This window comes from Chlorocebus sabaeus, chromosome 5 (genome assembly GCF_047675955.1).
Source record: "Chlorocebus sabaeus isolate Y175 chromosome 5, mChlSab1.0.hap1, whole genome shotgun sequence".
Taxonomy (NCBI): domain Eukaryota; kingdom Metazoa; phylum Chordata; class Mammalia; order Primates; family Cercopithecidae; genus Chlorocebus; species Chlorocebus sabaeus.
The window spans coordinates 2,472,732-2,487,981 of record NC_132908.1 but is presented as its reverse complement, the minus strand read 5'-3'; the positions used below and the strand labels follow the sequence as shown (position 1 = coordinate 2,487,981).

General features: G+C 56.7%; 1 protein-coding gene across 5 annotated transcripts in view; it reads right to left on the bottom strand.

Annotated features, from left to right (window-relative positions):
- The window catches only part of TBC1D24 (TBC1 domain family member 24), a 34,403-nt gene extending 19,235 nt beyond the window's left edge, over positions 1-15,168 (bottom strand). For 3 of the 5 annotated variants that reach the window (XR_012092895.1, XM_073015050.1, XM_073015054.1), the window contains exon 1: positions 15,092-15,168. The gene's annotated coding sequence lies outside the window, so the exon portion shown is untranslated. Of the gene's footprint in view, positions 1-6,141; positions 12,860-15,091 lie in introns of those variants that run through there. The other 2 variants (XM_073015053.1, XM_073015052.1) reach the window with 2 other exon arrangements.
- Between the last annotated feature and the right edge of the window lie 82 nt (positions 15,169-15,250).

Here is a 15,250-nt window from a genome sequence, read left to right as displayed (position 1 = left end):
TTCAAGTGATTCTTCTGCCTCAGCCTCCCGAGTAGCTGGGATTACAGGCGCCCGCTACCACGCCCGGCTAATTTTTGTATTTTTAGTAGAGATGGGGTTTCACCTTATTGGCCAGGCTCATCTCGAACTCCTGACCTCATGATCCACCCGCCTTGGCCTCCCAAAGTGCTGGGATTACAGGCTTGAGCCACTGTGCCTGGCCGCAAATATTTCTTAATAAAACAACAAGCAGCTGGGCACGGTGGCTCACGCCTGTAATCCCAGCACTTTGGGATCCCAGCCGCCTATGTCCACACTCCATGGGATCTCCAAGAAAGCCCCGATCCATCCTCTGCAGCAAACCCCCTGCAGGTGTCCACAGGAAGAGAAAGGCTGCCAGGGCTGGGTGGGGGGCGTCCATCAAGGGTATGGCGCCCTGAGCTAATTTCTAGCCAGGAGGCAGGTGGGAAGGAGCATGGATGTGGGACGAGGTGGATCCTCACTGTGGAGAGTGCGGCAGGAGAGGCCTGGACTGGGCAGCTGGCCCCTCCACTCCAGCAGACTAGCAGCTCACCCCAGCTTTGGGGCGGAACACAACCCCACAGCTGCTGGCTGCTGATGAGTTAACTTCCTGCTCTATCTCCCTCCATCCTGGGACAGTGAGGACCTCTGAGAGAGGCTCCAGAGGGTCCCCAAGCACAGGCAGGACCCACCCAGGTCTGGGACTCCAGAGCACTCGGCCACTTCTAGTGCCAGGGCCCTCCTATGGGTCCTGGAGGGACAGGCCACCCCGGCAGGGCTCCTGCTAGCAACACACCACCTGCCATCCCCAAACACCAAACTCCAGGCCTGAGAGCCTGAGTCATGAGGCCTCTGCACATGTCACTTCTTCAGGGGGAATGTGATTTTCCCAAACAACTGGATTTGAAAACAAACTCTCTTTCATGTGACAAAGACAGAACACACATTTGGCCTCAGTGATGACATTTTAACACCGCCAACAGCAACCCCGACACCGCGCCTCCCTTCCTGGGGACTGCTCCTGTCCCAGGTCACAGCAAACGGGAGGAGACAGCATGTGACCACGGCTCCCTCGTCCCGCAGGTCATCATACGACAAACCTCCACTGACTGAAGCGCCTCGTTCGTGCCAGTGAGAGACGGCTTGAGAAGAGGCTGTCAACCGTGGCAGCTCGGGAAGTGCTGGGGGAACCCCATGGGCAGGGCTGTGCCTGCTGCTGTGGAAGGGGCGGAAAGGCGTGGAGGCAGCCTGTGGGTGGGGACGGTGCCCCTCAGACGCGGAGGCAAGAGTGGGCAAAGGCGAGCTGGGCAGCCCTGGCAGTGCTGAGGGGCTGGGGTGGGCTAAGAGCGGGTGTCCCCACACGGGGTAGGAGGAGAGTGTAGGCAGGTGACTTGATCAGATCTGCATTTACAAAAATCCCCCTGGTGTCCCTGGAGGAAGAAGGGTTGGGACAGAGGCGCCAGGGAGAAAGGAAGGCAGAGTCTAGACCGGGAGGGTGGAGAAGATTGGGGGACCCCCAGAGACCGCTTAGGGTTGGATCCCACCAGACTGTGGCCTGACAGTGGGAGTCAGAACCCAGGCCACTTGGGGATGCTGGAGGTCGGGGCAAGCGACAGAGAATCCCAGCCCAGGGAAGCTCCACTGTGAAGTTTTCAGAGCCAGCTTCGATACAGATGCTTCTTAGGCAAACGCCAGAGCAGCTCAGGCTGCAAGTAGAGCCCTGGGGGCGAGGCCCACAGCACAGAGGGCACCCCCATACACTCCCAGACGCCACCAAGGGGCCAACTGCAGCCCCCTGGGCAAGAGGCAGCCCTGTCCCAATGTAGGTCTCCAGGTTGAAGAGCTGGGGTTGCAGGCCTGGGCCCCATCCCGCCCTGGCCTGACTACCACACCCATCCTGGCCACAGGAACAGCCCCCGTCCCAGCAGCAGCTAACAAGGACCCGGCGTTCTGTGTGGCTGGACCTCAGTCACGGGGCAGCAGAACAGGGCATGGGCGTCAGCTGCCGCTCATCTCAGTTCTTCCCATCTGGTCTGAGCAATCCCTCACCATTTCCTGGGAGTGGGGCCAGGAGTGAAGAGGAAGAGGAAACGAGGCCGGGCCCCATGCGTGGGGAACCCCAATGCCCACAGCTAGGGACCACAGGAATGAGGTGCTCTGGTCCCTACGGGCTTCACGTGATAGGAGATGCACGCTCCTCTCAGCGGGCTCCCTTGGCGGGATCCAGAGCACTCTCACTCTCCACAGAAGACCCTGGACCTTGCTAAGTGCTGCAGGGATATGTGGGAAACCTGCTGGTGGGCTGGGGAGACCGGCAGGCCCCGCCCACTCCTGAGCACCAACCACACCTGCCAGGCAGGGGAGGGCAGCACAGGCATTCCAGCCCTAGGCGTGAGGTCCAGGGATGAGAGCTTCGCTGCCTGACGGGGAAGCTCGGAGTGCCCGGAAACCCTGGGGCAGAGGCGGCAGCGGGCCAGGTGGGAATGGTAGGGACCGCGTGGGGTGGCTGAGAGAGCCTGGAAGCTGTCCGGACTGTTTGGAAAAACTCTCATGCCATGTTTTCCTCTGCTCTGATGCCAGCACAGCAATCGGCACAGGATTTGCAACCCAGAAAATGCAGGTTTCTCCCCGCAGCAAGCAATCCATTCTGCAGTGGGTGCCGGCAGCGTCCTCCAATTCAATCCCAACAAGGGAGACATCTACCTGGAGACAGCTCAGATCCCCGGCGGGGCGTCCTCCAATTCAATCCCAACAAGGGAGACATCTACCTGGAGACAGCTCAGATCCCCGGCGGGGCGTCCTCCAATTCAATCCCAACAAGGGAGACATCTACCTGGAGACAGCTCAGATCCCCGGCGGGGCGTCCTCCAATTCAATCCCAGCAAGGGAGACATCTACCTGGAGACAGCTCAGATCCCCGGCGGGGCGTCCTCCAATTCAATCCCAGCAAGGGAGACATCTACCTGGAGACAGCTCAGATCCCCGGCGGGGCCTCCTCCAATTCAATCCCAGCAAGGGAGACATCTACCTGGAGACAGCTCAGATCCCCGGCGGGGCCTCCTCCAATTCAATCCCAGCAAGGGAGACATCTACCTGGAGACAGCTCAGATCCCCGGCGGGGCGTCCTCCAATTCAATCCCAACAAGGGAGACATCTACCTGGAGATAGCTCAGATCCCCGGCGGGGCGTCCTCCAATTCAATCCCAGCAAGGGAGACATCTACCTGGAGACAGCTCAGATCCCCGGCGGGGCGTCCTCCAATTCAATCCCAGCAAGGGAGACATCTACCTGGAGACAGCTCAGATCCCCGGCGGGATGTCCTCCAATTCAATCCCAACAAGGGAGACATCTACCTGGAGACAGCTCAGATCCCCGGCGGGGCGTCCTCCAATTCAATCCCAACAAGGGAGACATCTACCTGGAGACAGCTCATCCCCGGCGGGGCGTCCTCCAATTCAATCCCAACAAGGGAGACATCTACCTGGAGACAGCTCAGATCCCCGGCGGGGCGTCCTCCAATTCAATCCCAACAATGGAGACATTTACCTGGAGATAGCTCAGATCCCACAGGTCGGGAGCTCAGTCCCCAAGACGCCCACACCCTCAGACACCAGTCAGAAGTCCAGGCCTCCAGAACTTCTCAGTGACCAACTTCAAGCTGTGGTTCCCACAACCCGGCTTTGGGTTCAACGAACTTGCTGGAGCAGCTCACAGAACTCAGGGAAACACTTACATTCACTAGTTTATTATAAAGGTTCTTACAAAGAACACAGATGAAGGGGCCTTTAGAGTGAGGTATGGGAGAGGGACACGGTGCCACCCTCCAGGCACCCCCTCCTGCTCAGCTGTCCAGCAGCTCTCCAAGTCCTGTCCCCTAGGGTTGGCATGGAGCCTTTGTTAAGTAGGCGTGATTGATTACCCCACTGGCAATCCACTAGGCCTTCTACCCCTGGACCTCCCCCTTCCCTGAGGTTGGGGCTGGGGCTGAAAGTCCTAACCCGCTAATCCTGCCTTGGTCTTTCCAGTGACCAGAGCCACCCAGAAGCTATCAGTCAACACCAGTGCACAGAAAGAGCGCCACGGAGATCCTGAGGATTTCAGGAGTTGTATGTCACAAAACAAGGACAAAGACCAAATAGGTATTTCACAACATCACAGAGGTGCTGGGAGAGTAGGTGGAGGGAGGCTGGAGGAACACACTGGACGGGGCAGGGAATGGGGCCTAAAAGCAGACCTGGAGTGGGGTGTGGATGACAGGCATGAGGGGAGAGGTGGCCCTAGCATTCAGCTTCAGGGAGGGGATGACGCCTACTCCGGCTGGCGGACCTTCCTCACAAGTCCAGGCCAAGTCTGATTTCTTCATGAGGGGCCCAGGCCTCCCACCTACCTGCTGGGAAAGGCCAGGGAACACCTAATCCTGTCCTCCAAGAATCTACTGGATGCCTCAGAGACACAAACAAATCCCAGGCAGAGTCCCAAAGTGCAGATACTCCTGCCATATAACCCCGCCACCCTAGGCCTCAGCCCTGGAACAATGGAGCTGGCACAGTGCACCACGATGGAAGAGAGCCACTGGACTCATCTGTGCACCCAGGTGTACCCGTTCTCTCTGGAACCTTCTTCTGAATGCCTCCTAGGTGCCTGGCACTGAGCTAGAAAGAACTGAGAGATAAATCAGTCACCTGGCAGTGAGGTTGGAAAGCCGCTTTGTAGGCACGGGCAGAGGCAGAGAGGCCCCGGGGTGGTCACGTGCCCCGGAGAGCTGGAGGGGTTCCGGACGCCCTTCTAGGAGGTGGTTACAGCGTGCTGGGGTTGGCAGGGCAGACTGGGGGGGGTGTGGGTGGGGGGCAGGGGGAGGACCTGCACTCAGCAGCAGGGAAATACAAGACTTGCTCCAAGTCACAAGGCCTGCACCCTACCCCATCCCAATAGTGACAAGGCACCACCAGAATACCGGGGTAGGGAGGCGAGATCAAGCTTTTATTCCAGAAAGATCTGTGTCATGGCAGCCTGGAGGGCATGTGCAAAGGCCACAGCCATCAGAAACATCCACTGGGGGTGGCGAGGTGGGGAGGGGAGGAGGGGAGGCTGAGAGGAGGATGACCACCAGGGGTCCGCACATGTGGGGTGGGCACCCCCTGGACCTCTCATGCAGAATGTCAGGGGTGGGAGATGCCTGCACAGGCACGTTTTGAGAATGCTCCTCTGGCGATCCCATTCCCCTGACCTGTGCCCCCACCGCCTGGTGAGACCCTCAGCTATAGGACCATGTCTGACCGGGGCTGGATGGTGAAAGTGTCACTAACCACGGTGAGCACAGCCACCGGTCTTCACCCACGCCTCCTTACCTTGTTATCTGCCTTTTACCCCCGGCCCCTGTTCCCAACCTGCCTTCTTGCTCTGGAAATTTTCTACAGCAAACACACCACTCCCAAGTCTTCATCCTCTCCCGAATGTGCCCTTCCTTCCTCCTCTGGCCGAGCAGCGGCCAGGCTCTCGCCATCACCAGCCACCTCCTCTCTCTCCGGCTCAGGGCCTTCCTCTCTGTGCTGCCCTCCCTTGAGGGCTAAGTTCGCAGTCCTGGCTGGAAGCTCCGTGGCCTCTAGAACTTTAAAAGCCTTTACATCTCTACCTTTTTATCCCGTCCCTGGGCATTCCAGAAAGCCACTCTACCCACTCCAGAGGCGGCACATTTCATAAACCCGCCCATACCCCATCCTGGAGCCCTCAGTGCCCTCCTCCCACTCAGCGCTGCGACTGCCCCATCCACCAGCCGCTCTGGCTTTTCTCTCTTGCCAGCTCAGCCTGGACTGTCACGCCAAGCCCCAACTCCCGCCTGCCAACCCCACAATCCTGTCTCAGCCATATGGATAAACGGCACGAGGAAGTCAGCCTGAGGCACGAGAACAGCTGAGGGGAGAGGGAGAAGTCCTGCCGCCTGCTCAGCGGTTTCGAGTGGCCCAGCCCCCGGTGCCACCTGGCAGCCTTTGCGGCACACTTCACCGACACTGTCTCCTCTCCAGCTCACAGCCGCCCCGTCCCACCCACTCTACCCCAAGAAAGCGGGCTTGTCAGGCAGGAGCTTCCCAGCTCTCTGCATTCCCACCACAGACCAAGGCCCCCCTCAGTCCTGGCTCTCACCTTCTGGGGACCCTAGCTCCCCATCTCTCTCCAAGGCTCCCCAGTGCTGTGACACGGGCCCCAAACACAGCAAACCACAGTGCGGGGGGCTCCGCTCCAGCTCCACCTCTCCTCCGTTTTTCTTCTGAGCCGAGCTGCTGGCAAGAGCAGATGACACCCGGCTTCCGGCCCTCCCGCCGCTGGCTGCGCTGGCTGCCAGATCTCCCAGCTGCCTTGGGCCTCATCCCACCTGCCTCCCTGCCAGGCATCTCCTCACCTCTCCACGGCTGCTCCTCCAGCTCCTGTGCCTGTCTCTCCAATGGAGCCCGCCCTCTCCTGAGCCTAGAATCCTTCTTTGAGGTCCAGGCCCGTCCCTCCAGCTGCTTCCCAGCTGTCTCCCGGACGCTCACAACATTCACACTCCACGTGACTCCAGCGTAATTCAGCTCCCACTCCCAGCCTCCTGCCCGCTCAGGGCTTCACCCAGTCACCGTTCTCCACCCAAAACCCTCTCCTGGTGTCCCCCGTCCTTCAGGACCTGGCCCCTCCCTGCCCCTCGGACAACAGCTTCAGGAGCCCCGGCCACATAGTGCCAACTGCAGTCCCCACACTACTGTGGGAATGTCACTGTCCAGAGAGGCAGGACACACCTGTCCCCTTTCACTTTCTGCTCTCAGTACAATCGCCCCTTCTTCACAGGCCTCCATGGGACCTCTGGCGCAGGGCCGAGCCCTCACAGAGCTCCACACCTCCTGTCCACATCTGTCCTCACCCTCACCCAGCACACCCACCATCATGGTGCTGGCTTATCCACCCAGCCCTGCTACTGGACCATGACTTCTGCACCCAAGTGTCTCACACTATGTCCAGTGTATCCTGGGAAGGAGGGAACAGAGAAGAAAACAGGCAGAGACTCAGAGAAATCGCAAACCACTTGGGCCCAAGATAAATTTAATTTTGAAGGCCAAATAACAACAGGGAGCATTACTAGTCCACCCACCCTAGGTGTGACCTTTCCTGCAGGCATCTTCACATGACAGGAAGGTAGGGGTGCTTGCCTCAGCCTGAAGCAGAGCATAGGCATCTTCCAAATATTAATGGTGACCGACATGCCACAGTGACTACCAAGTAGCTGCTGCCTGGGGAACTTGATAGTGGGCTCTTTGCTGGAGGCACACAATGGAGGGCATGTGCCAGGTACAAAAGGGGTGTGACCATTAACGAGGCGTTAGTCACCGCACCACGGGCCAGCTGGTCTGCCTGCCTGTGCTGGTCGGCAGTGCAAACGTGCCTAACTGTGGCTCCTGAGCCTACTGCTCGGAGCCTGAGCAGAGGCAGGCTGAGCCTCAACCTTGGCCAGCCACTCAAGACAGTTCCCTGTTCCCTTTCATAGGCAGACATCTTTCTTTCCCCAGCCTGGTCTGGTCCATCCAAAGGCAGGGGCTGGAGCTGGCACAGGACTCTAGTAATTCAGGATCTTTACCATCTGAGCCCAAAGATTCTCCCCACAGCAGGTCTAGAAAAACACCCCCCAGGACCCAGGAGGAGAACCACAGGAAGAGAGCGCAGCTGTCAGCAGCGCAGGATTTCGATTGGTCTGAGTTCCAAGCCTGTGACAGGTGTGCCTTGGAAGGCCAGGCTCACATCAGGTTCTCAGCAAGTGTCTTTAGACCTAAGGAGAGATCCAGCTCAGGGTGGAGTCGTGCAGGTTTAATCATTTTATTTTTATTTACTTTTTAAGTCTGGTAGAGACAAAGTCTCACTATGCTGCCCAGACTGGTCTCAAACTCCTGGCCTCAAGCAATCTTCCCATCTTGGCCTCTCAAAGTGTTGGGATTACAGGTGTGAGCCACCACGCCTGGTCCTAATCATTTTAACAGGCATTCAAGGCACGCTTCCTGAATGCCAGCGTGCCAGGTACCTGAGTACAGAGGAGTACAGAGGCACAGCCCCACCCCAGCCCGGGTCAGGTATACTGACGGTGCCAATTCAAGGTGCAGGTGCTGCAACAGGGTGCTTTCCCAGAGCCAACGCCTGCCCCAGCTGGGTCTTACAGTGTGAGGAGGCCTTAGCCTCAGAAGTGATAGAGACAGCGTGGTCAAAGGACAGGACCCCGGAGGGCAAGCCTGGTCAGAGCTACCCAGCTCCATAAGCACGTGGGCCAGTGAGTGTCCTTTGGGGCTCTAATTAAGACAGTTCTACGGTCCAGCATAACAGGCACCAAGAAGCCAAAGGGCCCAAAACAGAGGCCTGGGATTTACTAGGCTGCCAAGAAAGGGCAGTGCTCCTGAGTGCTGGGAACAGGGAGAGGACAGCCCAGGAAGCCGCCAGGGCAGAAAAGTTAATGTCCACACCTCCATCCTTCTAAGGCCACGGGTTTACCAAGGTAGGAAGGCCAGAAGGACCCTTGCCAGGAAAGGGATCACAGAGGATAATTAGGGAAGGGGTGGAAAGGATTCAAGGAAAGGCTGAAGGGATCCAGGTGATCAGCTCCATTTAGCATGCCACAGGGAGTGGAAAGGCTTTTACTGGAAACAGGATGGCCCACAAGCAAATAATCTCTCTCAGTGTGTGGCACCCAATTAAAACTGTGTAACAATCAGGCAGACACAGTTTCAGATTATGGGAAATCTGTATCCTCAGTAGATTCCCAGGTCCCCTGTAGTGTGTTCTCAATGACCTATAAGAAAAAGGGAACAGCCCGGTGTAGTGGCTCATGCTTGTAATCCCAGCACTTTGGAAGGTTGAGACGAAAGGATCCCTTGAGCCAGGAGTTCGAGACCAGTCCGGGCAACATAGTAAGATACTGTCTCTATAAAAAAATTAAAAATCAGGAAGGTGTGGTGGCATGCACCTGTAGTCCTACCTACTCAGAAGGCTGAGGTGGGAGCATGGCTTGAGCCCAGGAGGTTGAGGCTGCAATGAGCCATGACTGCACCACTGCACTCCAGCCTGGACAACAGAGCGAGACACAGTCTCTTAAAAGAAACAATTAACGGGCCGGGCGCGGTGGCTCACACCTGTAATCCCAGCACTTTGGGAGGCCAAGGCGGGCAGTCACGAGGTCAGGAGATGGAGACTATCCTGGCTAACACGGTGAAACCCCGTCTCTACTAAAACCACAAAAAATTAGCCGGGCGTGGTGATGGGCGCCTATAGTCCCAGCTACTTGGGAGGCTGAGACAGGAGAATGGTGTGAGCCCAGGAGGCGGAGCTTGCAGTGAGCTGAGATGGCGCCACTGCACTCCAACCTGGGCGACACAGTGAGACTCTGTCTCAAACAAACAAACAAACAACAGCCAGGCAGGTATGCCTGTAATCTCAGCACTTTGGGAGGCCGAGGCAGGTGGATCACGAGGTCAGAAGTTCAAGAGCAGCCTGGCTAACACGGTGAAACCACGTCTCTACTAAAAATACAAAATTAGCCGGGCATGGTGGCGCATGCCTGTGATCCCAGCTACTAGAGAGGATAAGGCAGAAGAATCACTTAAACCCAGGAGACAGAGGTTGCGGTGAGCTGAGATCACACCACTGCACTCCAGCCTAGGCAACAAGAGCGAAACTCCATCTCAAAAAAAAAAAAAAAAAATTAACAAAGAGAGAAGAAAAGAAGAGAGCACACTGGGGAGGGTTGCAGGAAGCCATGGTTGCATACGCACAGTCCTCAGAGGCTGTGATGCCTGCGCCCCTGTGAGCAGGTTCTGTTGGAGGGTGTAGATAACAGCTCACAACCTTATCCAGAGGCTCAGCCAGCCCTGGGGGCCACAGGCCAGCCGCGAGCAGATAGGGGCTGCTTCTGCAGCACACCCTTTCCCCAGCCTCACCCATTTGGCCCCTCAGGGTGGGGGAATGGGGGGGTGGGGGATGCACCACATGCGCAGCCTCTGTTGTTAGTAAATTTTTTCCAAAGTTGTGCCTGCTGCCAATGCTGAGGGACCACACAGAAACAGGGTCCTGGAAGGAGAGTGAGGTGCCCCTGAGGGCTCTGCAGCCTTCAGTCTCTGGGTCTGAGAAGGCTTTTCCCAGAGCCCTACCTGTGGGAATGCTCCAAGAGGGGCAACCCTTGGACTGCAGGTGAACTAGGTCCTTTGAGAAGCGTGACACTGAAGCTGGAGGTTCCCCAAAAGGCAAATAGACACGTGAGACAGGAAGGCCACTCACTGTAAGGACACTGGCATCCCCCCGTCCCACACTCCACCCTTCACTCCAAGAGACACACTGGGTTTCTGCGACAAATTAAAAGCCCAGGCCAGGCACTGTGGCTCACGCCTGTAATCCCACCCTTTGGGAGGCCAAAGTGGAAGAACTGCTTGAGCCCAGGAATTTGAGACCAGCCTGGGCAACAAAGTGAGACCCTGTCTCTATAAAAAAATGCAAAAATTACTGGGTGTGGTGGTGTGCACCTGTAGTCTCAGCTACTCAGGAGACTAAGGTGGGAAGATTGCTTGAGTCCGAGAGGTCGAGGCTGCAGTGAGCCACGATCTCATTATCCTACCACCGTACTCTAGTCCGGCCACTCTAGTCTGGCCAATGGGAGTGAGATCCTGTCTCAAAAAAAAAAAAAAAAAAAAAAAAAGAAAAGAAAAGAAAAGAAAAAAGTCTATAGTCCCAGCTCTTTGGGAGGCTGAGGTAAGGGGATCTCTTGAGCCCAGAAGGTCGAGGCTACAGTGAGCCATTGATCCTGACACTGCACTCCAGCCTAGGAGAAAGAGTAAGACCCTGTCTCAGAAAAAAAAAAAAGAAAGAAAGAAAGAAAGAAAATTAAAGGCCAGGCGCGTTGGCTCAAGCCTGTAATCCCAGCACTTTGGGAGGCCGAGACGGGACGATCACGAGGTCAGGAGAGCGAGACCATCCTGGCGAACACGGTGAAACCCCATCTCTGCTAAAAAATATAAAAAACTAGCCAGGCGAGGTGGCGGAAGCCTGTAGTCCCAGCTACTCGGGAGGCTGAGGCAGGAGAATGGCGTAAACCCGGGAGGTGGAGCTTGCAGTGAGCTGTGATCTGGCCACTGCACTCCAGCCTGGGTGACAGAGCGAGACTCTGTCTCAAAAAAAAGAAAATTAAAAGCCCACTACTCTGCCCCATTCCCACAAAAGGCAACGGGTTACCAACTGGCCTTCTGTTACCTTATTGACTTTGTTTTAAGACTGTATTAGGAGTCCACAGGGTTCAGGGTTCTGTTTTGTTTTTCTCACTCTACACATTCTCCTGGAAAGACCCAACCCAACCCCCAGCTCGGACAGCACACAGCATCCCCAAAATGCTCTCATCTAGTATGCTCTCCTTGGCTCCAGGCCAAAACACATGTGCTTACTGCCCAGACGTCTCGCAGTAACCTCATCGCCTTCTCCACACGGTGCCAGCCTGCTCCCTCCCTCCACGCTCTGCATGGGGTGTGGCACTGCCCGCCACTCAATCCTGGAACATCCTCTCCTTCCTCTCTGGCTCTTCCCATCCTGCGGCCACTTGTGTCAGAGTCTTGCTCTCTTTTTACTTCTGAAACAGAGGTGACCAGGCTGGAGTGCAGTGGCACAACCACAGCTCACTGCAGCCTGCGACTCCTGGGCTCAAGCGAGCCTCCTGCTTCGGCCCCCCAAAATGCTGGGCTTGCAGGTGTGAGCCCCCGGGCCCGGCTGAGTCTTGCTCCTTTCTGTGCTGATGTCTCTCTGAGTGTGCCACGACAGTCCCTCAACCGGCCTTGGCCTCTGTGCGGCCCTTCACCTCCCTGGCCACCTCTGATCAGGTCACTCACAAACCCAAGATCTTCAGAGGCTTCATGCCACTCTGGGTGAATTCAAACTCCCAGGTGGCAATCAAGGCTTTTCCCAGTCTGCTGTCAGCCTAGCTCACTCACTTCACCCCATCTAACCCGGGACCACCACTGCCCTTCTCCCAAGAGCTGGTGGGCAGGCACCACGCCCGTCACTTTATATCCACTGTTCCTTTGGGGGAAGGCGCTTTCCCTCACTTGTTCTGCCACTCCTGATCATCCTTCAAAATGAAGCTCAAGTCCATCTCAGAGCCCCACCCCCACCACAATCCAGCTGGATGCCATGCCTTTGCGCCCACAGAAGGCTCTGTCCACCTCTGTTGGAGCTTCTACCATGTGTTCATTCTCCTGTCTCCTCACTGCACTATAAGGTCAAGGGCAGAGACCAAGTCTTACTCAACACCGAATCCACAAAATGCACAGCATGGTGCCTCCTATGAAGTGTGAATTCAATAAATGCATTTTTGTTGTTTCGTTTTTCAGAGACAGGGTCTCACTCTGTCGCCCTGGCTTGAGTGCAGTGGCACAATCACAGCTCACTGCAGTCTTGAGCTCCCAGGCTCAAGTGATCCTTCTGCCTCATCTTCCCAAGTAGCTGGGACCACAGGCACATACCACCATACTTGGCTAATTTTTTATAGAGACGAGACCTCCCTATGTTGCCCAAGGTGGTCTCGAACTCCTGGTCTCATGCAATCCTTCCACCTCAGCCTCCCAAAAGTGTTGGGATTGCAGGCATGAGCCACTGCACCTGGCTTAATAAACGCATGTTGAAAGGATACAGAAAATCATTGAATAATGAATTCAAGTTGGTCCTCAGTAAAAAGCCTGAGGTTCTGTTTCTTTGATTTTATCTCCAATTGACAGGCAATGTTTGAAACAGCCACTGCAATTGCTGCTTTGAGTTGAAAAGGACTTCTTGGCCAGGCGCGGTGGCTCAAGCCTATAATCCCAGCACTTTGGGAGGCCGAGATGGGCAGATCATGAGGTCAGGAGATCGAGACCATCCTGGCTAACACGATGAAACCCCGTCTCTACTAAAAAAAAAAAAAAAATACAAAAAAAATTAGCCGGGCGAGGTGGCGGGCGCCTATAATCCCAGTTACTTGGTAGGCTGAGGCAGGAGAATGGTGTGAACCCGGGAGGCGGAGCTTGCAGTGGGCTGAGATCCCGCCACTGCACTCCAGCCTGGGTGACAGAGCAAGACTCCCTCTCAAAGAGGAAAAAAAAAAAAAAAGAAAAGGATTTCTTTCTTCCATTTACAGAGTTGTCATAACAGAAAAGGCATGCTCAGACAGGGAAAACATTCAACAAGGTAAATGTTAAGTGCTTTTTTTATAACCTGCTTCATCGTCCTTATGTACTTTAAACCAGAAACCATCTAAAGGCAAACATTTAATGTGTTTTCTGAGCTTGGCTCAATCTGCAGATAATTAAGAGCAACACTGCATGCCCAAGGTCACTCGAGCCTGCTGAACAATCCTGGCAGGTGTGGTCAGCGAGAGCTAGTAAGGCTACCCTGCAGGTGACTTTACAGACCCTGGGTGGCCAAATTTACTGTTGTTATGAAAACCCTGCCTAGATTACTTCTGCATCTCAGAAGGTCACCCTCAACCCAGTGGAAAGCAACTGCAATAGTTCCCATCTATCATTCTGACAAAAGGACCTTGATCCACTTCAACCATCATGTAGAGAAAACCTCTGGCGCAGCCCTGGCCAGGCCATGGGAAAGCAAAGATGAACAGTGTGGCTCCAGCCCTGTTCACAGGGAAAGACAGGCTTCTAAGTAGAGCAAGCACTCTCTAATTAGTACTCTATGTAAAGCCTTTATCTGAGTGCTCAGATTAGATGAGGATCAACCCTCAAAATAAAAGGCAGGGCACGCAGGGGTCATGCCACAGGCTAGGAACAGTAACTGTGAAATCTGCATAAGATTTCCTGATCTTCTCTTATCTGGATTGGTTTTTTTCCCCAGCCTGTGTTCCTTAAATTGAAAAGAACTGACTGCTTGTCTCCGCCGCAACTGAGCAAACATCTACAGGTGCCTACTGTGTGCTGAGGACAGAGCCCTGGCCCTCGGGCGGAGGAAATGCCACACGTGCCATCTACAGGTGCCTACTGTGTGCTGAGGACAGACTGTGAAGACAGAGCCCGGGACCTCGGGTGGAGGAAACGGCCCACGTGCCAAATAATGGAACGGTTCCTTCTGCACATTGCCTGGAAGTCACCTGGTGACTCCGGAGCAAACACAGCAAAACAGGGAAAAATCACCGGCTAGTGCTTCTATCGCCCTGGAAGGGCAGGCTGACGCCCCCTTTCTGGAAAAAGCTGCTGGAGAAAGACAGTGACACCGGCTTCACAACCACAGCCACCAACCTAACAGTCCACCTGCACCTCCACACCACTCAGGTGGCTTTTAGACAACCTTTGGCCTTTAATATCACCCCCGCAAGCAGTAACCCAGGGGTCCACAGCGCATTTCCCTGAGGGGCACGGCCATCAAAGAAAGCCTGTGGCTAGCCCGCGGGGACTCTCGCCTGGACGGGGTGGGAACAGGTGCAACCCAGCCCAGGTGGGGCCGACTCTCCCCTCCGCTGTGCTGGCTCACAGCTGGGGGTCCCTGGCTCCCACCTCCCAGGGCCCGGAGGACAGCGGCCGCCTGGCAAGGCGCACCGAACGGGGCTCCCACTGGACAGGGCCGGGGGCTAGCGGACCCTCAAGCGGGTGGGCGGTGGGGGCGTGTGTCATCCCTGGGCAGGGCGGGGCGGGGCCCGGGGCTGCTCCAGGTCCACAGGGCAGGGCTTATCAGAATCTGTTGCAATCTCACCGAGCCCCGAAGAGGATTTCCGACCCTGCGGAGACGGAAAACGCCCCAAGGAAAGAGTGACACAGTCACCCTTCCCGACGACACTATGCCCCGGGCCGAGTCGCGGGCCAGCGACCGGCCGGGGATCGGGCCTCGCACCCAGGGGGTCCCGCTCCTGCGCCCCCGCCCGTAGGCCAAGCCGCAGCTGCAGCGCCGGGCAGTGCCGGGCTCCGGAGCCCCCAACCAGCGCGTGGCCGGGGATCCCCGCCTCGAATGGGGCCAGCAGCCGGGACCCCACGTTCCCGCCCCCAGCACGCGTCGACTGCAGTGACAGCGGGGACCTGGCCGGGCCACACCGCAGCGCACCCCCCCCGCACGCCCCGAGCGCACCCACCTCCGCGCGCCGCTTTCTCCTCAGCTCTCCGCGCCGGCCTTTCTGCGCACGCGCGCGCTGGGCCCCGCCCCCGCCGAGCTCTCGCCCTGTGCCCACTCCCGAGCGCCCGCGGGCCTCCGGCCTGCCCGGCTCTGGGCATGCGCGCTGGCGGTCGGCGGC